Source organism: Sphaeramia orbicularis, chromosome 14 (assembly GCF_902148855.1).
Source record: "Sphaeramia orbicularis chromosome 14, fSphaOr1.1, whole genome shotgun sequence".
Taxonomy (NCBI): Eukaryota; Metazoa; Chordata; class Actinopteri; order Kurtiformes; family Apogonidae; genus Sphaeramia; species Sphaeramia orbicularis.
This window is the reverse complement of record NC_043970.1, coordinates 14,858,286-14,883,198: the sequence shown is the minus strand read 5'-3', so window position 1 is coordinate 14,883,198 and position 24,913 is coordinate 14,858,286. Positions and strand designations below refer to the sequence as shown.

The 24,913-nt window shown below is 37.2% G+C and overlaps 1 protein-coding gene across 1 annotated transcript in view; it reads left to right on the top strand.

Annotated features, from left to right (window-relative positions):
• Positions 1 to 2,913: 2,913 nt before the first annotated feature.
• The window catches only part of shroom1 (shroom family member 1), a 46,947-nt gene continuing 24,947 nt past the window's right edge, over positions 2,914 to 24,913 (top strand). The window contains exon 1 of the mRNA XM_030154969.1: positions 2,914 to 3,099. The gene's annotated coding sequence lies outside the window, so the exon portion shown is untranslated. The remainder of the gene's footprint in view (positions 3,100 to 24,913) is intronic.

The following is a 24,913-nucleotide window of genomic DNA, read 5'->3' as shown; positions in this document are numbered from 1 at the left end:
GATTTTTTTTCCCAAGTGTTTTTATTCCTCGAGGCATCAAAAAAACAACGCAATAGAAGTTGTTTTAATGTACCCATTTTTCATGAAGTTGCAAAAATGTCCACTGAGTTGGATGCCATGCTTTAAATTTTTGAAGCAAAGAAACATATTTACTGATAAACTGTGTGGAAAAACTATGAAATGAAAACATTTTTAATGCAGCTAATCTGATGTTTTCTCACATCTTAACATACACCAATACTAGTCATTTCTCACTTCATGGAGATAATATGCAAAAAAAAAAAAAAAAAGTTAACCCCCCCCCCCCCCCCCCCCCCCCCCCGTTAATTACAGTTTAATAACAATAACTAGAAATTGATTTTCACTCAAACATGATAGTGCAGATCAGGTTTATCAAGAACAGTAAAGTTACAGTACCGGTATGAATTGCAGTGTATGGGATGGTGTATGCACTGCAAAAATCTAAATATTACCAAGTGTATTTTTCTCATTTCTAGTCAAAATATCTCATCACACTTAAAATAAGACATAATCACCTAAAGAGTAACTTTTTTTTTTTTTTTTTTGCTTAATTCAAGCAAAAAAAATCTGCCAGTGGAACAAGTGAAAATTATCTTGGTAAGATTACTTGAAATCAGATTTTGCACATCTATTGTCTATAAATCAGTTCTTATATCTCACTGAAAAGTTACTCTTTAGGTGATTATGTCTTATTTTAAGTGTGACGAGATATTTGGACTAGAACAGTGTTTAGAATAGTGTGAACCCTGGGGTTGGGACCCCACATGGGGTCACCTGGAATTCAAATGGGGTCGCCTGAAATTTCTAGTAATTGATAAAAATAAAATCTTATTAATAAAAAATATACGGTGAGTTGACAGAGACAATCCCAATCCATAAAAGACAAACTGTGAAGCTGAAACTGAAGCACTGTGGTACTGTTTATCTTTCAAATGTTCATTGTGGTCGGTTTCAGATGCTGCAGCTCTTTCATAATTCATAGTTTCAGTTCTTGTTTGTTCAGTATTAATTGTCCTCCTTGTAAATCACAGCTGGACTGACTGTACATATCCTGACCAAGGAAAAATAAAATTCTCACTTTGTGCAGTAATCTACACCTGGCTTTTCTGCCTCCGTCCATAATAATATACATTATACAGACTAAATGTCCCCTAAAATTAATGTTTATTTGCTACATAGTATAGCAAACTATTACAAACTATTACATGATCAAAAACAAATTAATTTTAGCAAAAAAAAAAAAAGTCTCAGTTGTGAATGTCTGGGCTTGCCAGAAATTTGTGATGTTAAAATGGGGTCACGACCAAAAAAAGGTTGGAAACCACTGGACTAGAAATAAGAAAAATACACTTGGTAAGATGTAGATTTCAACAGTGTGAGCGTCCACTGTGTTCGCTGATATGGACAACAAAAACCACAAAAAACAACTACTACAACTACTACTACACAAACAACTAAAACAACAAAATCCATGAATATACAAGAGAACAGCTGTCCACTGTAGTGACCACTATGCATGAAAGGGTTAAATGACAGCAGTTGCAGTTTAGCTGACAATTCAATATTACAGAGGGAAGGAAGAGGGGGAAATATCACAGATGTGTGTTTTAATTATGAAGGTTTTATAGATTAACAACAGTATGTACAATCTATCCTATCCATTCCATTTTAGGAAATGTAATGTTAATTTGCAAATACAGTATAATAGATAAAATGTAAATCTAGGCTCAAGTAAGTATGTCTGATTGTATAATGCAGTTGTCCTAACTAAACACTGTGAAACAGCATTTAGCTGTTATGCTGCACCATCTGTATCTTTTAATTATTTAAATAACTTCTTACTATATAATTTTCATTTATTAGAATTTACTATCTGCACTATCTTATTACTATTATATAGCCTATTTTAGTATTTCAAGGTTTGATTTTTCATTGCTGCACCTGCAATGACAATACCTCACACAGGACCTATACTTAACATAAGTCATAGTGTTCAGCCAGGGTCAAAGTGCAATATATACTTAGGTCTACTGTTTCCTTTTTGTTTTGTTTTTCTCGGTTGGTGACATGTCTGTTTTTATACTGTATATATATTTACACTTCCTTTCTTCTTTAAACTTTTGCACTATGCATCACCAGAGAGTTGTCACTTACAATTTCGTTGTACATATGTATAATGACAATAAAGGCATTCTATTCTATTCTATTCTATTCTATTCTATTCTTTTCTTCTTTTTTTCCCCAACTTTTGTTTTGTTTAATGACTTATGAAGGAAGAAAACTACGGAAATGTATTTAAAATAATTATAATTTAAAAAATATGAATGTACTGAACAGTGTGCCACAGTTTTTGTCTATTTAAATAAGAAGTGGACTCATTTCTGGGCTGTTTTGGTTCATAAAACTAAAGTATTCAAAGTAGTTTATATAGCTTTGCATTGCAGAGCTTCTTAGAAATGATTAGCTCTTTTCAATCCACCCTGTGCTGCGAACATTAACTCTTTGTGTAGACTTTTTTTTTTTTCTTGCTCTGTTTTCTTGCCTTTTCCTTCAGGTTAAACAGCGAGAGAGAGACCCAAGTTCGCTGTATGAAATAATTTTTACATAATTTCTTCTTACAGTTGTTCCGTATTTCCTACCTTTGTCACACAAAAAGGCACACTGTTGTTTCTGATGAAGTTTTACTTCTGACTGTTCGGACTCACAAGGAAACATGAAAACAGTCCAAAATCCACTTGTGCTCCCAAAGAAATTCCCGTTTGCGTTGTTCCGCCATTAACAGAAACTAACCAATAAAGTATCGAAATTCCACTTAGGGCCCGCCCTCTGACGCATGTGATTGGTCCACTTTGTGTCTATTAACTTTCATCCGCTTCTCCCTCTGGTGAATAAGGTAAGCTAACTGCGGGCGAAAGGAAAGGAACGGAAAGCTCATTACCAGTGTTGACCAGACACGTCAGTCGACTGTCTTAACTAAAAAGTGATTTTTTTCCCTTTTGATATCAGCATATCTACTTTTCTCACACACGAGGAGGAAACAGCCACGGACTCCAGGTTGAAAGAGCTGGGGAATAGCAGGTAAACAGCAGGTGCATTAGCATCGCAGTGGCAGCTCAGTTCGGTCGTCTGACAGACAACCTGTTGGCTAACGTTAGTATTCACTATTAGCATAGTTTGTACGAAAAACACATAATAGATACTCCTTTCTGATGGTGTAGTTGTTTAAAGTTGTAATTCCGACTGGGGAGGAAACTTAACCTCACCCTTCAGGCTCCAAGTGTTTTATTTCCAGATCTGTAGGCATCAGTAATCCTTATTAGTGGTCATTAGTAGTTAAGTAAATATGTACTTAGCTAACTTTCTCCTGCTAACTAGCACCTGCAGTTTTTTTTCTGTCTTTCCAATTCAGCAGATTGTTTTGGCTCATTTGGTTTTTCACTGTAAACGGTTCAGTTTTTCTTTTCTTTTTTTTTTCTTTTTTTTTTTTTTTTTTCCATCTGTACTTTTGATTTAGTTGTCATGCCCAGGTCATCTATATAGCTTTAATACATGCTTTGCAGCAGAAATGACCACAATCATTATCTATCATTTTAAAACATGTTTTTTGCAGACATACTTTGGCTTCTAGCTGAAACTTCTGGGTTGTGGATCATAAATGAGGCAAAACAAGAAGCTTGAAGGAGCCATTAGGGGCATGTGAATGATGAATTGACAAATTAGAAGTTATTGACACGTTAGATTAATGTTAAAAATAGATTAGTGTCATAATAATAGTGAGGAGTGCCAAACTGGTGCTTACTTCATCTAATTGCCATGTCATAAGTCTCTGTGGTGTACATTACTTGTGTAATGTCTGTTGTGCCAGCATTTTGAGAACAACTTAATCTTGTCCTCTCTTAACCTTACTTCCCTTGCACAAATGAATTTCTGTCCCTAAATTATGCACAGGAGGGCCTTTCTATCTAATGACTGGCCTATGTTTTATTTAAACTGGGAACAATAGGTGCCACGGCTGCAGCAAGGTTGTTTTGGGGGAAACCAGACACTGGTGTTTTGTGCTGAGGCTGAAACTGAAGCACTCATGCGGCGCGTTGGTCAGATGGTGTGAGCGGAGGCGAGTACACTGGCCTCTCTGTGTGCCCCTGCTGCAGGATGGACGGTGGACTGAGCAAAAACCTGCTCAGAGGCCGCTGACCTGGCTTGACACTGCTGCACCCACATAGTCTGACCCGAAGGCTGCACAAAGATCCTTGCACAAAAGTAACTGCAGCGTAGACACACACGCAGATGTGATGCATGCTTGTGTACAGACGAACGCAAGTGATTTTATCAGCTCAAACAAATGCAAGGGAGATGACAACGTAGATCAGGGGTGTCAAATTCATTTTAGTTCAGGGGCCACATTCAACCCAATATGATCTCAAGCGGGCCAGACCGGTGAAGAAAGTACAATTACATTATGAAAATGTTTACATCAACAAAGTTTCCATAAAAATGTGAATAACATGAACAACCTGAAATGTCTTAAGAAAAATACGTGTAATTTTAATAATGTTATGCCTCACTTTATCATTTACACATGAACAATACAATTTACAGATTACAGTGGATCTACAAATACACAAAACATGTAGTTACAGGCAGAACACTGGTCAAATTACACATACTTCTCTTAAGACATTTCAGGTTATTCATATTTTTTGTAAGAGGATAGTTTGTTTTGGCCTGTGGGCCATATGTTTGACACCTGTGGTGAGATGCTGAGCAAGGATGAGAGAGTCACGAGAACCCAAAACTATGCATCTATCTCGGGGAAAATTATTACTAGTTACAAGTTTGCTATCAGTTAATCTGCCTTTGGTCAATAAAGTTTTAGTAAACAGTTTTTATCTCGCATTGCAAAATCTAATTTCCAGTAAAGTTTTTCCCATTGGAGGGACGGGAAGTGTTTGTCATGCTTGATTGTTTCAGTTTACACCTTCCACACCCAGGTGCTTGTTGATACGAAACCATCTAACGTTGCACTGCTTGGATAGTCATGCTTCACTTGTACTGAATATGTGCACTTGTCAGATTATCTGCTGAGAAACACACAGCATATAAATACAAGTCAGTGTCGAAATGTTCACCTATGTGGCATGTTTGATAGTAGTTGCATTTATGAAAGCTGTATGCTGAGCTCTTTACATTAGGTAGTTGTTAGGCTGGTATATTAGATATTTCTACAAGGTCTTTAGTTTGGATTTTGGTCTAGGTTTAGTTTTGGTAAGTGCATGTACATTCATGGGTTGTATTTTTCTTTTGAGGAATTGATTAGTGTTAGATTAGGCTACATCCTATGCTATGTTTACACCGAGCACCCTCACATCTCTAACATTTTCTCTTAGGATCCCTAAAATGAACACTTTTAGAAGCGTTACTGGTACTATTTTAGTCTAGAGGCTGTAGGTTTGCATTGTAATGTGGTCGAACAAAAAGAGTCTTTTAGGAACAACAATGCTGCCTGCTGATTCTTTGCATCCCTGTCACTTGATCCCTCAGGGAAGTAAACAAGACATCGGTCTTGAGTCCAACTGGTCCAACTGACTGTTAATTCAACATGGATGCTGAAGCACAGGTGTTTCTGTCATTATTGTCTCTGCCAGCACCTTTTAAGCAGTTGAATGGGGCATTTTATCATGTTACAACTGAAACCAGGGATTGAGCCTTAGTTCTACGCATGATTTTAGTTTTTTCAGGTATTATGAGGAAAAATGTACGTTATAGAAGACGTAAAAGTTTAGGATGACAGAAGGCGTCAAGAAGGATTTACACATATATTCGTGTACACCATGAATCATTAACCTCTGGGACAAACAGAGCTGATCTGAAGGTACCGATCTGTAGGTATATGTAGTTTTAGTTCATGCTTGTGTCTGTTGTCATTTTTATTGTATGTGAAAACTTGTTTTTATTTCTACCTAAGTTAATGGAATGGTCGTTTTAGGTTATTGTTTACTATTGTAACCCTGGTTCGGTGCAGGATTAAAGATGGAAACAAAAGATGGAAGCAATTGAAAGGCATGGTCGTAAAATCGAGTAGGGTCACAGAGCCATGGGCCATACACGTAAACCTACCCTGGGTGTTGAAACATTATCCCATTCCCTCTCCCCCACTCGGGCTCTTTCTTTGGCAGCCTTTTTGTTTTTCCCTCCCTCTTAAGAAAAAAAAGTTTGTACATAGTTTTGGTAACATGAGGAGGAAAAAACGTACACCAAAATATAATACATTTATATTTATTCAAGTTTTTCTCATGCTGCTTTCACAACACTTAATACCCACACCCTACACACACATATAGAGCTCCTCATGTGGTGTGTGTCATCTCATAAAAAGGTGGAGTTGGTCTTGTTTTAAACAGTGGAAAACTACTCATCATGTGTTTGAGTATGTGGTGTAGACTCGGATGTTTACATTCTTTGGGTGACCTTTTACACAACCCACAGCTACAGGGGTGTTTTAACTGGTTCAGCTTCATTATTAAGTTAGAGCAAGTTCAGACTGATATTGTGGCTCTAACTTTTAATCAGAAAAGGTGAATAAAGAATTACAAGATCTGAAAGAATGCTGTGAAGTAAAAGTGTTAAAGAGTTGCATAATGGACAAGGATGTAGCGAGTACTTGCCAGAGGTATAAATGACTGTCATCAATTTCTGTTATTTGTCCATGTATTGTTTACATTTTCCTGTAATGGAAGTGTGATCTTGTTGTAATTCCACCTGCTCCTTTGTACCTGCATGTTAGGAATTCTTCACGTGTATTGTTATTTTCAGTAATTTAAGTGGGGTTTTTTTTTTACCTTCAGCATAGTTCAGGAAGTAGCTGACATTAAAAAATGAGTGACTCAGAGAGAAGGGGAATTCAGTGGTGTGAATGATTTGTATTTCTTGGCAAATGCACACCTTAAGCAGGCAAATGTAATGTGACTTTAACAAAAATGAAATGCTGTACTTGCAGATTTGACATTGCAGTGTTTGGAAAAAAAAAAATGGAAATTTTTAGAGCGAGTGCATACATTTTGCAATATCAGGGACGAAGAGGCACATGAAACTTGAGTAACATTATACAGACATACCTTTATGTGTCTGACTGCTATGGATGGCCTCTTAGAGATAAGATAAGAAGATTGTGTCATGCAGATAAAAATACATCATGGATGTTTTTGTTGTGTCGTGGCACTTCTTTTCTGTAAATTACAGTAGACACTAGGGGTGGTGTTCTGGTTCGCAAACTTCAGTCACTGTGATGTGATGTCATATCTTTTGTGCTAATAACAGACCTTAGGATCGTTGAAAACACGATGGATTGTAATATGGAACTGTTTAGCTCGGCTGTATGATGTCATTGTAGGAACTACCACTTAGGTGTCTTTGTACCCTGATAAAGGGGTCAAAGTCGTGACGAATGATTTCATCCTCTAGAAGAAGAACACAGAGGGAGAAGGAAGTCCTGCTTAAGGTACAATGATCTAGTTAATAGTTAGGTCTAGTTTTTGGTTTAGGTTTCTCTCAGGGATTAATAAGTAATAGAAAATGATCTGCAGAAATTCTAAGCTTGTGCTAAGTAGCAGAGGTGTTGCACATTGAGAAATAGCACCAAGTTAAATAACCCTATTATATCTACACTGAAAAGATCAACAAGTAGTAATGATAATATTATGTAACTTTTACAGAAGAGCAAACATTACAGCTGACACCTTTTGTTTGGATTATAGATTTTGCTGTTTGTTGTCAGTACTGACTAGTGTCGGTGACATAATGGTGATAGGATTAGATTAGGGCTGTCACGATCATGAAATTTTAGCCAACAATTAACTGTCGAACAAAAGATTGTGATTCAGCTATGTTTTTCTGTGCATTTTATGCCACTAATACAGTGTAAGACTAAGAATAGTTTAATAATACACAAACACCTCTTGAAGAAGGTGTATTTGAATTTATTTGCATCGACTTTTAGGCTTTGTTAATAAAATTACACAGGGCAGATATGACAAACAAGATTATCACTCAAAGATATGTAAGGAACATCATAAGAGAACCAGACTGTGTTGTTAATTCTCAGATCAATTAGAATAAAGCCATAACAGGTAACAGAACCTGTCCAAATTCAACATAGAAATGGAGACAGAGGCATTTTGTTAATGTCATCAAGCTTTTTAGACAGGCAAACGGAAATCATTCTAAACATTATACAAAATGATTACCATCAGCTTCAATAATCATGATTTCCAGGAACATCAGACCCCAAAAGTATTTACCTTTTTACATCAAATGGCTTGTGTTTTTGAACTTAATTTGCACTGAACATTAGCCTGAAGTCATGAACATTCAATAAAGTGAATGTAATGATAATAAGCATAGATGGAATAGTTCACATATTAAGAAAAAATAAGGAATAGGAATAATAGGAAATGGAGTGGAAGGGAAAGTGTTTTGGGCAAACTGCTTGAAAAATATTGATATTCCACATAGTAGGTCTCCAGCCTGCGAGTCAGGATGCAGCCATAAAATGATGATAATGATTTTACATAATTTAGCCAACGTTTTTGGGATGTTTGCATGTTAAAACCATCTGTGAGATCAAGAGGTAAATCATTCTTAGGTGAAAGTTTTACACAGATGTAATGTACAGCAATCGGTTCAAGTGAATCATTGTGTGGGTATTATATGGATATATTACTTCACTTATCCTTTACCACCACCTGCATGAAGTAGATCTTATGTGTACTGTATACGCCTCTCCTGCTGAGCACGACACGCATTCCAGCCCTCGAGGGGGTCCTCCTTGGAGAGATAGTCAAGTCAAGGAGCACACAAGTTAATTTCGGATGGTATTGTTTTTCAAGACCATAAGCATTGCAAAACAAAATCCACACATGTTTGCAGGTAGTCTTCTTCCCTATAGGCACATTCATGATTCTCCATGTATCACCCTAGACACTGACAGCTTTACCGCCTCCCATCCCTCCACCTTTTCCCTCATTTCCTCCCTGCCGACAACCCCTTCAGACCTCTGGTCCTTTAGGCAGGGGCAGAGGGGCTTTTCCTTAACCCGGGGTTGACCACTGACAGGTCCACAGTTGTGAGTTACTCTCAGATCCTCCTTCTTTTGTCAGAGACAGAAAGGCTTCTTCAGGCCCTATAGAGCAGAAGGATGTGAAGGAGACAAATGGCTGGCAGAGGTTATCGCCGGTTAAAGACAAGACGCCCCGAGGGGAGGCTGGAAAGTGTGCATGGTTATGTGTATGTGTATGTCTGGCTATTCTGGCTATCTGACAGGACCACACCTACGCTATTGTATAGGCCTATAGGACCCTCATTGTGATACAGCAGTGTCATATGTCATGTGGGTATGTGTGCATGTGTGTGGTAGACGGTGTGAGTAGACTGCTAGTAGGGCTGGGTGATACAACCCATAGTTCACCCATTAGCTTTTCCATAGCAGCTATTCTTCCTGGGGTCAACTGTTGTATTGAAATGATCACAGTTAATATCAAATCATTATTTCTTTAAAGTTCAAAGGCTTATTTTTGGTCCTGGATGAAAGTTGTGAACTGTTTGCCAAAGGAATTCTGAAAACAATTTAGTAAGATGGAAAAAAGGATACAAGACAAGAATGAAGTTGCAAGACAAAAAAGTATGTATACAATGTGCCAAGGCAAAAATGATCGGAGGGATGAGACAAGGAAAATGCAACGTTAAAGATGTTACAATGTAAAAAGAAAAAAAAAAGTTATTTTTTGCAAAACAAAAACAGTGATAGTTTCTGATTTTGATGATTTACTTTTGTCCCAATAAAAAACAAAATGACTGCAATGTAAGAATTTATTTATCTGTATTAAGATGAAAATGTTGCAAAGGTTCTTGTTGTTTTAAGTTAGTTTTAATGGTCAGAACATTTGTTAAACATCTGAACATCTCTGAACACTGAAAACAAATCCAATAAGAAAACCTTTTCTCAATAAGAATAAGACAAGGAAACAATTAGACATTTTAAAAGTGTTGTAGCTGATGCTATACATGAAATAAACCAAAAAGACAAAAGAAAATATATAATCACGATAATGGTAATATATATGGTGTAAAAATGTATTATGATAATTGGACAGATTTATTATACAGGCACACCTTCTTGTAGACAACATAGAATAGAATAGAATAGAATAGAATCTTAAATGTCATTGTACAATTGCAAAACAAAACAAAAACTCGTATTCCTGTCTTTTTTTGTTTTTTTTAATTCAGCTAAGCTATAAATGAAAAAAAAACTGTACTTGTCACTCTTGGTTTGTAGTTTGTCTCTTCAACTTTTAGTAGAAAAGAAAGCGACAAAGACAGACAGGCCATGTGGTGAGTAAGTGTATGTTTGTGTGCATTGGACGACTTTAATACAGTGTGCCAACAGGTGTGCCAGAGGGTATTCTCCGGTTTCATACCCCCTGATGAAAAGGTGTGGGTGAGGGGTTGTCACTGAGACCTGAGCTGGCCCTGGTTTGAGTAATACGGCTGTGATATTGACTAATAAAAGAGGCATTTACAGCTGTCTGACATGGGAGCAGAGCTGGAGATGGAGGTTTGATATCCTTTGTGTTCGTGTGTGTCCTGTGGGAGTTGACATGTGGCAGTAAGTCAGCCATACTGTTGCTCCTGTTTGCATTTTACTGGAGAAACAAAGTAAAAAGTAGTTCAGAGTCTAAGAGCACTTTGACGTGAAATGTAGATTGGTCTGGTGTTTCGGAGTTTCAAGTTTGATCTTCACCAAAGCAGTAGGTGTTAAACCTCGTTTCAGACCAAACAACTGAACTGGTCCAATAAAAGATGTAGTCTCGCATTTCTCAGCCAAACTAGATGATATTAGGTAAATCTGTTATTTGATAACATTGTTCAGTACTATGTTGATGCTTTACAGTCCTATGTCTAGACCTTTAACATTGAATACCTTAATGGCTAATGAATAATAATGACATGAATTGACCCTCATCTTACATCAAGGGATATATTGTGAAGTTGTTGATTTATTTCACAGCCTCATTGATTGGAATTGGACCTTTGTGACTAATAATCTGCCAGGTGACCAATACTGGCTTAAGTAGCATGAAGGATTCAAAAACAAACTACCAAACTCCAGTTTTTCCTCCTCTAGGTTACAAAGTCCACAGTGGTTTGTTTTCTGGTGAAGTGTAATCTCTGCATTATGACCTTAACCCACCCTCACCACGTATCATGATCATCTCCTCCTCCTCTTCCTCTTTTCCTGACACCCTGCCCTCACCTTCTCAGTGGTAGCAAACCTGTGCTGCCAGCAATAAAAGGAGCCCATTGTGACCAACCCCCAAAACTATCCACGGTGGCACACATGGTGCTGGAGAACACAAAGGAGATTAGAAATCACTTGACTCCGGGATATAATTATCTGTGCTATTAGGTTACTGTATACATTTCAAAAGTAGAACAATTAAAAGTTAACATCAGTTGTTTTTGTCTTGTCTGTACGACAGTGCCTTGGCAGAGGTGTCTACAGGCTGCATATAATGGGGGGATTATCTGCAGTCTGTAGCCTGAGGTGTAGGTGGGACTGTAATTATCAGCACATATTGTCTTAATAGTCCTCAAACTTGTGTCACTGAAATAGCTCTTATGGATATATCTGAAGTAGCAATCTGTGTTAATAGCCCCACTAGTTTACAAAGAACTTCTGTGTGCTGGATAGAATAATAATTTTCTTTTTTCTTATTCTGTTATTGTCATAATGTAGCTTTTGCAACATTAAGCAGACTTCTTAGAGGAAAAGCGCTTACCTAAGGATTACAGTTTGAGAGGCTGATCATACTGTTCAGGAAAATTACCACTAGTGTTGACATTGTTCACCTGTGGACTGACAATCAACAAAGATAGTTCCACATCAAGGCCAAGTCAATGTCCACTTGGAATGAGTAAGTGTCAACATGTCAATGCTTTAATGCAAGAAAAAAATTCTCCTCAGGTCAATATCTAGGCTGAAAGAAGCAATTTTTTTGTTTTTATAGACTGATTGTTATATATTTAATAACAGGGGTTGTGGAGAATGTGGGCATGGAAAAGCCACTGAAGAGCATTTTGGAAGTTACCTAGAGCATTTGACACAAAATTTGAATACATTTGACACAAAAAAGAGAGTGTCTAATCAGTATCATGTTTGTGTAAATATTAACTGAAATTCATATGTAGTTAAAGACCCAAAGTGTGGCTTAAAGGGTTTGTGATAGTTACCTACAGCACCATGAAATCAGAGATTAAATAAAAGATGTGAACGTAGCCACTGTGACATCACCTGGTGGTTTATAGACTGAAGCTAGAAATGAACATATTTGGACAAGGGGGTGGAGCTGGAAGAAGTGCTACGGATAAGGGGGGAAACTTGCCAAGCTAACGCTAAGTTTCTGAAAACACTAACTGACCACACAGCCAACTAGGAAATGTTTCGTTAAACCAAGCAGTTTCAGCTATTTCCAAAATGTTAACGCTAATTCTTCATTATTTCTTTATTATTTCAGCAGAACACACTAATACTGTACTGATGTATCAGTAATCTACAAAAAACCATTACATAGCAACTTTGGTGGTCTTGTTAGTTTAAATTCTCACTCACAACCACAGTAGAGTTGTTTGTTGGGGAAACAATGCAACATAATATGTAAAACCAACTCTGCAGGCTAACAAGTTGTCAACTAAATTTAATCATCAACCCCTTATTTTCTCACTGAAATCTTCCTACTAGGGGAACAGTGTTCAAAAGAACTACCACTGGTACTTTTATTAGAAGGTCCAAATAAAGAGAAGGCCAGAATAGCATGTCGGGGGTGTTGGGTTGATTCTAGAGAAGGGTTAATATTTTTTAACAAGCGTCACCTTGAGCAAGAATAGATTTATTGATTGATTTGGAGCTAGCATGTAGTGGCTGTCTGTGGTTTTACACCTTTAAAATACTTCCTCAGTGGCTTCAATTTCAAGCTGTGATTGTTGCCCTTTCGTGAAACCAGTTTGTTGATTTAACCCAGTTTCTTGTGTGTTTATGTGTTTTACCTTCAAACTAAACTGAGTAAACATGTAAAGCAAATATATCAATTTGGGCATTGTTAAAAACACATTTTCTTTTATCGAGGAAAGCTGCTTTTGACCTGGGTGAGTGTGTGCCTGCTATGAAAATGTGGGAGAGTATAAAGCTAGTCAGTGGGATTTTATCTTCAGCACTTAAAACAAATAACTGACTTGATTTGGAAGGGATTCCTGTATGTAGTACATCTTTCACCGAAAAGACACCCTTATCTCCTGCATAATTTTATATCATCACTTTTACTTGGATTATTCTGGTCGGCCTTTATCGCACTAGGTGCTCCTGATAAGTCCTGTGTGTGGGGAAACAAAAATGTGGAGAATGTTGGCCACTTTAATTTGCTTAATTTCTCCTGACATTTGGAGCCTGTTAAACTGACCGGGCAGGTCACAGTAGCCATGCATCTCTCCTCACGCAGATTAAATATCTGAATTCTTACAAAAAGAAATGTCTTGGCTTAGGCCTGTTGTTGACTTCGGCGGCAGCCATCTTGGGGTCAGTGGGGGAAGTGAATGTTAACCGTTCGGCCTCACACAGCGTCTCTGTCTGCCTGGTGGGTTGTTTTGCAATTCAAATCTCTTGCGCGACACTGAGCAAATGTTTCCTTGTTGTGCTGCTGCTGCTCTTCTACAGGGCAGCGTATCGTGTATCTGGACTGTCCTTTTCATGCTCCTTAAAGCATCCTGGCAGGTATAAAAGGAGAGATTAGATGCATTTCTGTCCTCTATTATCCCACCATATTAGGTAGTGGACAGTGACCTGGTTTCTCACACGGTTTTTTCAGTTTGTTTTGTGCTCTTTATCCTTCCTTACTAGACATGATGTCAGTGGTATGTCCATGTAACAGCAGGAGCTCCATGTGTGAATGGCTCTTGTTGTTAAGTAAGCCTTTTTTCCTGAGGTTAGAAGAGTTTATATGAATGCTGTTGTATACGCAATTCTAATTTTCCCACTACTGATACCTGGCCTTTAGCTATAGGCCATTATTAGCAATCCAAACAGTTAATTGATAAGTTGAATGCCTCACTGTTTGGAGTCATTCTTTTAGACTTGAGTTAAACCATGTTCTGTACATAATTAATAGATGGAGCCACTAATGGACTCTATGCACAGCCCCACTACTTCCTGAACTTCAGGTGGGTCCTTTATTTCCTGTCTTTCATTATTGGACACACTGATTAATCCAGGTATGTCTGCTAATTCTTGTTATGACTACTGATTAATTAAGCACACCTGGATTAATCAGTGTGTCCAATAATGAAAGACGGGAAATAAAGGACCCACCTGAAATTCAGGAAGTAGTGGGGCTGTGCATAGAACCCATTTAAAGGGAGGAGTTTACCTTTTAACCCCAACCAGCTTTTTGAAACTAGAAACCTCATTTGGACAAAAGGGAGCTTATTAGCCTCGTTGCATAATTGCCAAAGTCATATTTTTGGCCAAATTGTGATAATTGCATAAAAATGAAGCAGCAGTGTTTTTTTGTTTTTTTTTTAACCTTATTTTTTTATTAAACATGTAAAAACACAATACAGAACATTCCTTGACAGCATCACAGACTGTGTATGACACTTTGAGTAAACAAGACAAAACAAAACAAATAAATAAATAAAGGAAAAGCCTTTAGGGTCCAAAAAGCTGGATATTAATATTAAAGACTGAAAACAGAATAAATGGACAGTTAAGACATTACAACATAGAGTGGGGTTCCCCTTAGTTAGAGAGGTATCTTGTTATAGGTAGCCACCTCCTCACAAAGACATCAGACCTCAATTGTAATTGAGCAGTTAAAGCCTCCATTCCAAATAAATCCCTCAGCTTCAGTTTCCACTGTGCCACTGTAGGTGGCTGTGGATTCATCCATTTTATTGTCACCATTTTCCTAGCAGTCATCAAGAGTATATGTAGCAGGTGCTTTTGGTCTCTGGTGTACATGTCTTCAGGAGTTAGATCGAAAAGAAGTTGACTTGGAGTGAATAGTAAGTCAATTCCCAGAATTTTATCTATCTCTGTCTTTACCGCCTTCCAAAAAGGAAGCATCAGTGGGCAATCCCAAAAGATGTGCAAGTGGTCGCCAACCATTCCACAGTTTCTCCAACAATATTTTGCAGCTGGATTATCTATAAATTTGGAAATGACTGATGGTGTCTTAAAGTACCTTGTCTTCATCTTCCAATCAAACTCCTTCCACATGTTGCTGAAGCAGCAGTGTTTGAGTAAAGTTACATAGATATCTCAATTTGGCCAAAAATATGACTTTAACATTTCTGTTATGAGACTAACGTTATGCTAAACACTAACTTACTAACACAATGAAAATGGTAAGTGTTATCAGAAATTTGTGTAACAAAGTCATTCCACAGCCCAATTAGTGTAATTTAACCCCAACTACAGTCATGTTGTCTGTCAAAAAACACATTTTATTCAATTAACAGAAGCTCTGACACAACAGACCTCAAAGTCTTGTGATCTACCTAAAATCTTGTTAATGTAGTCATTTAAAGATGGATCAACAGCACACATATAAGAGGGTCTAAATCAAATGAATGAAACCAGAATTGCTCCTGACTAAAAATGATTTCAAGAGTGTTCAGTAACATTATATGTCCATAAAATGAGGTTAGCTGAACCTGAATATACTGAATAACCAGGTCTGAACATCAGTGGACATTTTTTTGTATACTGATGACACCGACATGGCCTGGACAGTGTATACACCCCCCTCTGACGGGTGTGCTATGGTAGCTCTAGGGTGGCTGGATTTCCTGCTGGTTTGGATAAATGAAATGTGAGTTTTCTTTCAGATCTTGTGCTTGTATAGCTTCTGTTATTGTCTGTGGTCCAAAAGTGTCTATTCACTGACTGTAATTGCCCCATACGATGGGGGTCTAGGGGAGGCCAGGAGAGGAATGCAGTTGTACCGGAGCTCAGCAGGTCATTTTGTACTGTAATCTGACTTCTCCAGGGGGTGGAATGATTACAGGAGGGGAAAACACCCAAAGATAATTATGTGGTCTGACTGACTCAAAATGAACAGGATAGCTTGTTGATGTGGAGATTTAGGATTTGTGTGGCTGCAGGAGAGTGAAGATAAGGTTTGTGTGATTTCCTTTGAAAAGATTATTGGGAGTGATGATAAACCTGAGGCTTTAGTCATGGACCATTCTTTGGTTGCAGTTCAACAGACATCTAAACACTTTGAGATTTTAAAAATATATTGTTTCATTTTTAAACATGTGCAACAAACAAATCATGGTGTTTCGGTTAGTGTTTAGGTGTTTCTGCAGAATTGCCTGGCACTTCTTCCCTTAGGCCTACATATTGTGCTTTGAGCAGAATTAAATTTCTAATGTTAGGCTATTATGTAAGGGTTTGAAACTAACCCTTCAACCTCATGGTTTAACAAAATATCTTGGTATGAATTTAAACTACACCCAAACCCGTTTCTTTGTCTAGAGTTGGCACACAATGAATTGAATGGTGTTCAAATTAATGCAGATTTTTATGATATTCATGATGCTTCATGATAGAAAGTATTCTTTAAAAACAGAATAATTATTTTCAAGAGTTCAAGAGCTTTTATATGTAGCCTCACATGGTTTTTATTGCTGTGATCTTCATGTTTGCAGTCAGACACTTTGTTCTACCAGAAAGTCTAAAGTGGACTCTTTTATCAGTATATTCATTTTCCCTCTGCACACAGTAACAGATGGATTATTGCACAACTTAAGATCAGGTATACTGGCTGGACCATAATCAAGGCTGACTACAGACTGCAACATCCCTGCTTCAGTTCCTGGGCTTAGTGGCTTTTGTTGCATGTCACTTATGCTTTTTTAAAGTTTTAAACTCATCAGAACCTGATCAGCAATTCTACAAAGACAAGTAATGTGATCCAGATCATGAGAACTGATGCAGTTACATAATTACTGCATGACATCCAAAAATGCCACATGGATGAGATGAATAAATAGTGTTGCATAACCAGCCGGAAATGTAAATCTTCTAATTCAATTTGCATATTTTTCCTTAAGCTGCGATCTTTGTGCTGTGTGTAACAACCACTTTGCCTGCTGTTCCTGCTGCTTATCACGCACATTCCTTTCCCATGTGCCTCTACCAAGCAGCCAAATCAGCCAAACTATTGGTGATAAGAGGCTGAGGGTCAGAGTGCCAGGCCACCATAAAGAGTCAGGTGTTTGGTTTGCAACTGATACCGCTATGCTGAACAACTGGACATCGTAGAGTTTTTATGGGTTTTATATTATTCCGAGTAGAAAATCATCCCTCAAATTCAGCTGTGAAGTTTAGTTTCCTTCACAATAACTTTCTGTACCTGCAAAATGTTTTAAGGAAAACTTTGTGAAGTTAGTTTGTAATTAAACTAATATCACAGTGACTGTTGTGTAGGTTTGAATGCATGGAACATCTATAGTTGCTTCATGATACAAATTATTGACTATGCTTCATAACTACAAAAATTATCTATAGTAGATAGTAGGGATGTAACGATTATCGGTATAACGATAAACCACGGTAAAATTGCAGACCGTTAGTATTACCGTTTAAATTCTAATTATCATGATAACTGTGTTTGATTACCGCACGTTTAGGGGAAAAAACCCTATGTAAAGATCTGCTTTTATGTCAAATATTTGACTATAGTTTTAATTTATTACAAGTTTAATTTTATATACCGAATATTTGGAACCAATATTCACTTTTAAAGTCTTTGAAAAGGTTCATTAAATATCTTTGTGTTATTTATGCAATAAATTATATACATTTTTCAAATCAGATTTTTTTTTTTTTTTTTTTTTTTTGTGTTTTTTGGCCTCTTATGTTGATATAGTAGGTTAAAGTGAAAAAATAATAGGCAGATGATATAGATGAAGTTGTGCTGAAAAAAAGATACAAATATGGGTATAGTAAACATTTGTTTATATAGTATATAAAGGCAAAATCAAAAGTACTGAAAAACAGCCAAAAAAAGCTCAGACCCCTAAGGGTTAATATTTAAATGTTTCTGCCAAGGGAAGGTACATTGTGCCTATTATTATTATTATTATTATTATTATTATTATTTTTTATTTATTTTTTTTTAAAAATACAACTTGGTTAAATTATTTCAGTGTTTATTTGTACTTTTTGAACATTTTGATCACAATTTCAACAATACCGCGATAATAATGATAACCGTGATAATTTTGGTCACAATAACCGTGATATGAAATTTTCATATTGTTACATCCCTAATAGATAGTTTATCTTGTTAGTAATGAAAATTTAACTGGACAGAATTCTTCAGGATGAACAATTACAAAGTGACAGTAGTACACTTAGTGCATTACATATACATCCTAACGGTAGTCCTTTCAGGCTTAGGATCAGGATCAGACCAATAGTCGCTCTAATTTGTGAAAACCAGGACAAAAAACCTGGTCTTGCTGAATGGCCTTCAAGCCATAAAACCTCTGTAGGATGTATGATAAGTCCATTAACAGCTTTTGCAATGGGTTTTACTGGTATTAATACATTCCATGAGTTCCACACTGAATACTCTATAGAGGCAAATGTATAGCAGCTTGTTCCAGGCTTTTCTTCTTCTTTACATGCCCAGTAAAGTCAGCCTCTCTGTGGGGGGTCTTTTCCTCAGGTGCTCTGTATGAAGTTAGGCAGTGCCCTTGCTGTGACAGCACCAGCTCAGGGGCCAGTGTGGGTGAATTCTTGCGTCTGTTATGCGTGCATGGTCAGCTGGTCAGTGAACAGTGCATTATGTAACGGGGCAGTGATGGTTACTGCAGCCTGGCAGCGCAGAGACAACTATAGGCAAGAAGTGACATAGGATGAGCTAACTGGGAGAGACACTCGGCTGACGAAGTGCCTTTCTGCTCCCTGGTACAGAGTGAACAGTATAGACCCAGCACTTGTTTGCACCATTTGTGACTTACAATACCAAAGAAGGTCTGCATCCTGTGTAAATTGCCCCGTTGAATATTCAGCCAAACTGGTGCTGCAGTGAAAAACAGTTTGGTATGTCTGTTCATTTCATTCATAAGCCCACACCTTAAGTACTTAATAAATATATGATAACTTGGAATTGGCATGTTGATGCTCTGTACCATATACGTATAACAAAATTCACTCCGGTGCTGTCCTTAAGCAAAAGGTGTGAGGATCTTATTCTTTGCATATTTCCATTTTATTCTATTTTATACTTCTAATCCAATAAGTATTGGAAGGAAACGTTAGGAAATGTTGTTTTTTTGCCTCACTATATTTCAGTTACTTGTTACTTCTCACATGAAGATTTTTCCTGAACAGAAATATTGTAAGCTTTTTTTTTTGTATTACATGCTGTTAATGATTAAAATAGCAGATTCCATTATAAATAACAGATTTCAATCTTTCAGCCTTGATATTTTTTCAGAGTGTGTATCCACATTTTATTTAGGTTGTTATAACTTAATAATTAAATCTAGTTTCTAAAAGTCAAAAATAGTTAATTTCTAACCATCTCAAAACCTATTTAGGTTTATATAATCATTGTAATAGTGGCCTCTAAATCTACTTTTGGTGACCTATAATTTCACATGTCTTTAAGTTACTTCTCAGCTGACTTCGAAGGAAGAAAACATATGGGAAAACATAAATCTGCCCCACCTACCTCTGCTAATAGTACTTAAGTAAACAATCTGAATACATCTTCTACTGCTGAACATTTTTTGGTCATTGCATAGTACAAAATACATGTTTAGACACAAGAACCCAACACTACAGTTACAGTTAACAGGTAGCTAGACTCCATAACGGCCTAATATACTAATATTGTGTACGCAAAGACTGTGGAGGGAATTAAGTAACAGGTCTCTTATCTGTCTTATCTTTAGGGAGATGAGAGCTGAACTAAAGCACTCTGGAGACCCAAGAACAATAGAATTGTTTGTTAGACTAACATTTTTCTGTAATGATGGCGTCCCTGAGACTCTTCCCACCTTTGAACGGGAAGTGGGTCATTTGTTATTGTACTTTTTTTTTTTTCTTGTGGTGTTTGTCTTTAGCTTCCTGCCGGTCGTCTCTTCTTTCTCACATTCTGTGCTTTTCCTCCATTCATACATTCCTCTCTCCAACAATCCTTTGTCATTTTGACTCCCTTCTTGTTTGCCGGTATCACAGATTTCGCTCAGAATAACGGAGCCTCCTCTTTTGTAGTGATGTTGTAAGATGCTGTCATTTTTTTTTTTTTTTTTTTTGATCCAGTAAATGTACTTGAGCTTTGAGGTGGAGTGCATCTACGACCTGGGCTCAAGCTCAAGCAGAGTTTCTAGTACACAGTAACACATTGTTCAAGTCTGTACAAATAGAGGTTAGATTTTTTATTAAATGGTAACACACTGTTGATTACATGACTTTTTTATCTTGTGTATAAAAAAAGGTGTGTCAGCGTGCACTTAGCCATATCAAATCCCGAGTAATGCAATTGCTCCTATAATTGTCCTTTTACATTGTTTCACACCTGACTTTGGCCCAGGTCAGTAAGTTCTCAAGTTTTTACACGTCTAACAAACCATGAAAAATATATGCTGCAATAACCATGATTTTGCACGGCTCTCTTTTTTTTCTGTGTTTTTTTTTTTTTTTTTTGTACTTTTTGCAGAGGTTTGTGCACATGCAAACACCCCTTCAAAGAAGCAAACTTTTCTTACCTGGAGCTTTGAACTATTCTAGTGCAGCAAAATGTCTGTAGTATCCAGTTAAACTCACCATGACACGATCATATTGCTAACCCTATGGGGGTTCCTTAAGAAAAAATGTAATTATTTGTCATGTTAGAAGCCACGTGAAAACAAGCCTAGTGCTGTTGGATGGAGTTCCTGTTTAATGTTTAACCTGGGAGGATATAGTTCATTCAATGCATATAGTTCAGTGTTTTAAATATAGTCTTACTGACCAAGTTCCATTTTGTGTGTGGGTGTGTGTATATTTGCCTGTGTGGTTGCCATTCTGTAAGGCTGCCTTTCCCAACATTAGGATTTGGACTCAAAAATGAGTCACGGAACTCCTTTTATTGGGTTGCCAAATATCAAAGAATGATAAAATGCGTAACAAAAATATGATACAGGAGTTCAGTTTTCAATGAAACTAGCGGTAGAAAGTTCTCCAGAAGAGTTTGTAAATGTTGACCTATGCAAAATGCAAAGGAGAGGTTAGAGATGTAACAAGACAAAAATGATATAAAAGACAAAACAAGAAGGAAAAGACATAATTGGATATAAGATTAATCAAGGTGAAAATGACAAAGAAGTTAAAGATTCCAACCAGATATAAAAATTTTAAGTCATAACAGGATGAAAATGATGCAAAAATAGATGTAGTGACAGTGAAATAAATAAAAGACATGAAAAGAGACTTTCAGGCACATTAGGGAGAGGAAGAGATACAATAGCAAGTCAAGATGTGATTTTGGAACAAGGTGACATAAATAGATCTCTCGAATCTTGATCGGAAAACGTTACAGGACCATTGCCTTGAGGAAAAGTTCTTCACCTACTAGCATTGATGGTTTGTGTCTAAGAAAATTCGTAACTCTAATCTCCAGTATTTAAGCTATCCTTAAAGGGGTCATATTTTGCTAATAAAAGTGGGTATTTTTATTAGTCTTTGGTACATTTATTTGTGTATTTGGGGACACTAATAGTTCAAAAAGTTAGAATTTGAACCCTCCAGGTGCTGAAAAGCTATCTTTATATTAATTTTGGCAAAAATCGAGTGGATTTCTACAACCCATTTTAATTCCTGCTTAATTTGTTACGTCTGCAACTAATTAAGTCACGACATTTGCACATATAAGGTCAAGACTTCCGACAAACATTTCACCAAGTACACCATAATTGTTTGTCAGCAGCAGCAGCAGTTGTAGTTCAAACTGAAAATATGTCCAGACTTTGAGCCAGTTACCTAAAATGTTCAGTTGTTGGTTGAACAGGACAGAGCAGCACAGTCAATAACCTGGAGGGGGTGGGGCATGAAGTAGTTCATGTGCATTTAAAGGGCCAGCGCTCAAAACAACCTTTCTGGTGTCATTCCTCAGAAATAGGGTTGAAGATGGACCTGTGGAGTTGAATTAATGAAGAATTCAGACACAAGCAAAGCATTTACAGTTTATGTAGACCACAGAGAAATGTTTTAAAATGCATAATTCCATTTTTAAAAGAAAAAAAGCAAAATATCACTCCTTTAATATAACTTTGACTGATTTAAAAAATTTATTAGATAATTTAGTTTGTTGTGATGTGGTGTATGGACTTACATACATCTCATAAGATCTTACTTTCCCCTAAGTTCAGTAAAACCTGGATAGAGACCAGTGGGAGCTTTAGTGTTTGGTTGAAACCTGATGAAAATTGATCATGTGCGAGAAAACACTCAAATGACAAACTTTGAGTATAAAAGCATTAGGAAAAAAGGCCAACAAATGCCTGCCATCACCCAGTACGGTTCAATAATCACATTGGGGGCATCACCAAACTCTGTTCCAAGCATAACCCACTTTAATGGCACTAATGGCTATTTTCTAAACTCTATTGATAACGGTCTTAAAAAAAAAACAGTCCTGCAGAATCCAGTATTAAAAACCTATCAGATTCTCTACAGGTTTTATTAAAACATCAGAAGTGAATCTAAAATACTGTCAAGTGAGTATTTAGGGCAGATCAGGGCAGGAATGCAGAGCTTATTAGAGTGTGACAGCTTGTCTTGGTCAGCTACAGATTTTAGACACTAGTGTGAGCACTGCCCAGCAACACACAGCCACAGTTTTCTCTCCTCCATACACAAAGACAAACTGGATCTCTCTCTTGTCTTTTTCTATGTATTACACACACACACACACACACACACACACACAGTGGAGGAATAGCAGGCGTTGGTAATTACACTGCATGGCAACCCAGCTTTCCCTTTCCCTGCTACTAGATGCTTTCCTCTGTCAGTTCTCAACACCAGACCACTTCCACCTTTTCAAAACCACCTTCCTCCCCGTCACCGTTTGTTGCAGAGGACAATAAGAATGATGTTTTTCAGGTTATGTGGGAGACTTAAGTCCAGGAAGGAAGTCGTAGTTTAGTGTTTGTCCGTTTGTAATCCTTCCTTTTCTCTCAGTGGTACAATTTTCAGCCGGTTGAACCTCAAGCAAGAGTAATGATATTTGCTTGTGATCCTCATCAACAAAAGGAAAAATGTGAGTCTACCTGATCTAGGTGATGCCAGAACAAGAGGAGAAACTCTAGCACAATGGCTTTTAGAAATGTTTTCATTTGTCTGTTTGTAAGCTTGTGGTATCTGCAGATCCTTCTTGTTTTTTCATCTCACAGTGAACAGGATGGCTTTTCATTGGATTTATTAGGGTTTTAGCAGTTTTGGTAGTTGCCTCCTACTTGCATGTTGTTTGCCGTCTTTCAGTCCCAAGCTACTTTTTGACATTGTGATGTGTGATCAGGCGATGACATTTATGAACCAAGAAAAAAAAAATCCCTGGCTATTTTTGTCTTTAGTGTGCAAGAAGCAATAGAACCACACATATCATTGTAATTTCCAACTTGTTGTTAAAATACCTCAAGTCAGTAATATGACTCATGTTTTCTTGGAGGTTTAATAGCACAAAGGTCAGTGGAATGATTTTAATCCTGCATATTTAGCAGAATGCAGTCGCTTTGGGCAAAGACTGTTTAGCTTGTTATTGAATCTCCACTTTATTATCAGCCTGAGTCATTATGTCTGCGACTTTGTTTGCACCTTTTTAACCATTATCACTGTTGTCAGCTGTTGTTTGTGTTTCTGATAAAGTATTTCTCATCCTGATTGATAACCAGAGGATGCAACTGGTCCATTTAGCTTCGTGGTCAGAGGTCCGCCTTTATTAGCACTTAGTCGGGTTTCTTTCTGCTTGCTGGTTGCTTGGCCGGCTACCATAGCATCATCCATTATAGACCCCAGATTGCCCTCTCGTCTCTGTTTTCTTCTCACATTTTTCACTTTTTTTAAGTTGTCCCCTGTGTGTCCTTTTCAGCAGCCTTTCCTCCTCATCTCCATCATCTCTTTGTGTTGCTTTTTTTTTTTTTTTTCTTTTCTGCCCTCTCCGTCCCTGAGGTGCTGGTGATCCAGTCCTGTGGCTCCTCAGTGAAGGTCACTCTGGAAAACTTAAGCAGCAAAAAGAAAAGGAAACCTAAAAGAATTTAACACCCCCACCTCATCTTTCATTCCTAGATTTTCCATCAGTCGCATCATGTGTAATCACCCTCCTTCCAAACTACAAAACTCAGACAACTCGTCATCTGTTTCTCATTTATTAGTTTGGTAAATTTAATCTTCTTTAACAAAATGTGTCCTCGCCTGACACCTCCTCTGCCAGCATCAGATTTATTTAAGCATATGCTTTTTACATTCTTACAGTGCTTAGGGCTTACTCTCTCCTCTTTAGACCATGATATGGTACTTAGCACTGTTGCCAGGCAAAAAAGTGGTCATGAGCTTATCCTTGTTTACACTGCTCTGTTAAAAGTTAACCCTTGATGCTGAATTTTGGGATCACAGGTGAAAATGTAACTTTAGTGAATAAGAACTATAGAACCAATGGACACACAATACATGATGATTAATTAAATGTGTGTTAAATTTTTGGAGCGATTACAGCCACTAAGTGTATGATTATTTTATGACTAAGTAGCTTTAACTATGACTTAAATTTAAGCCACTGCAGAT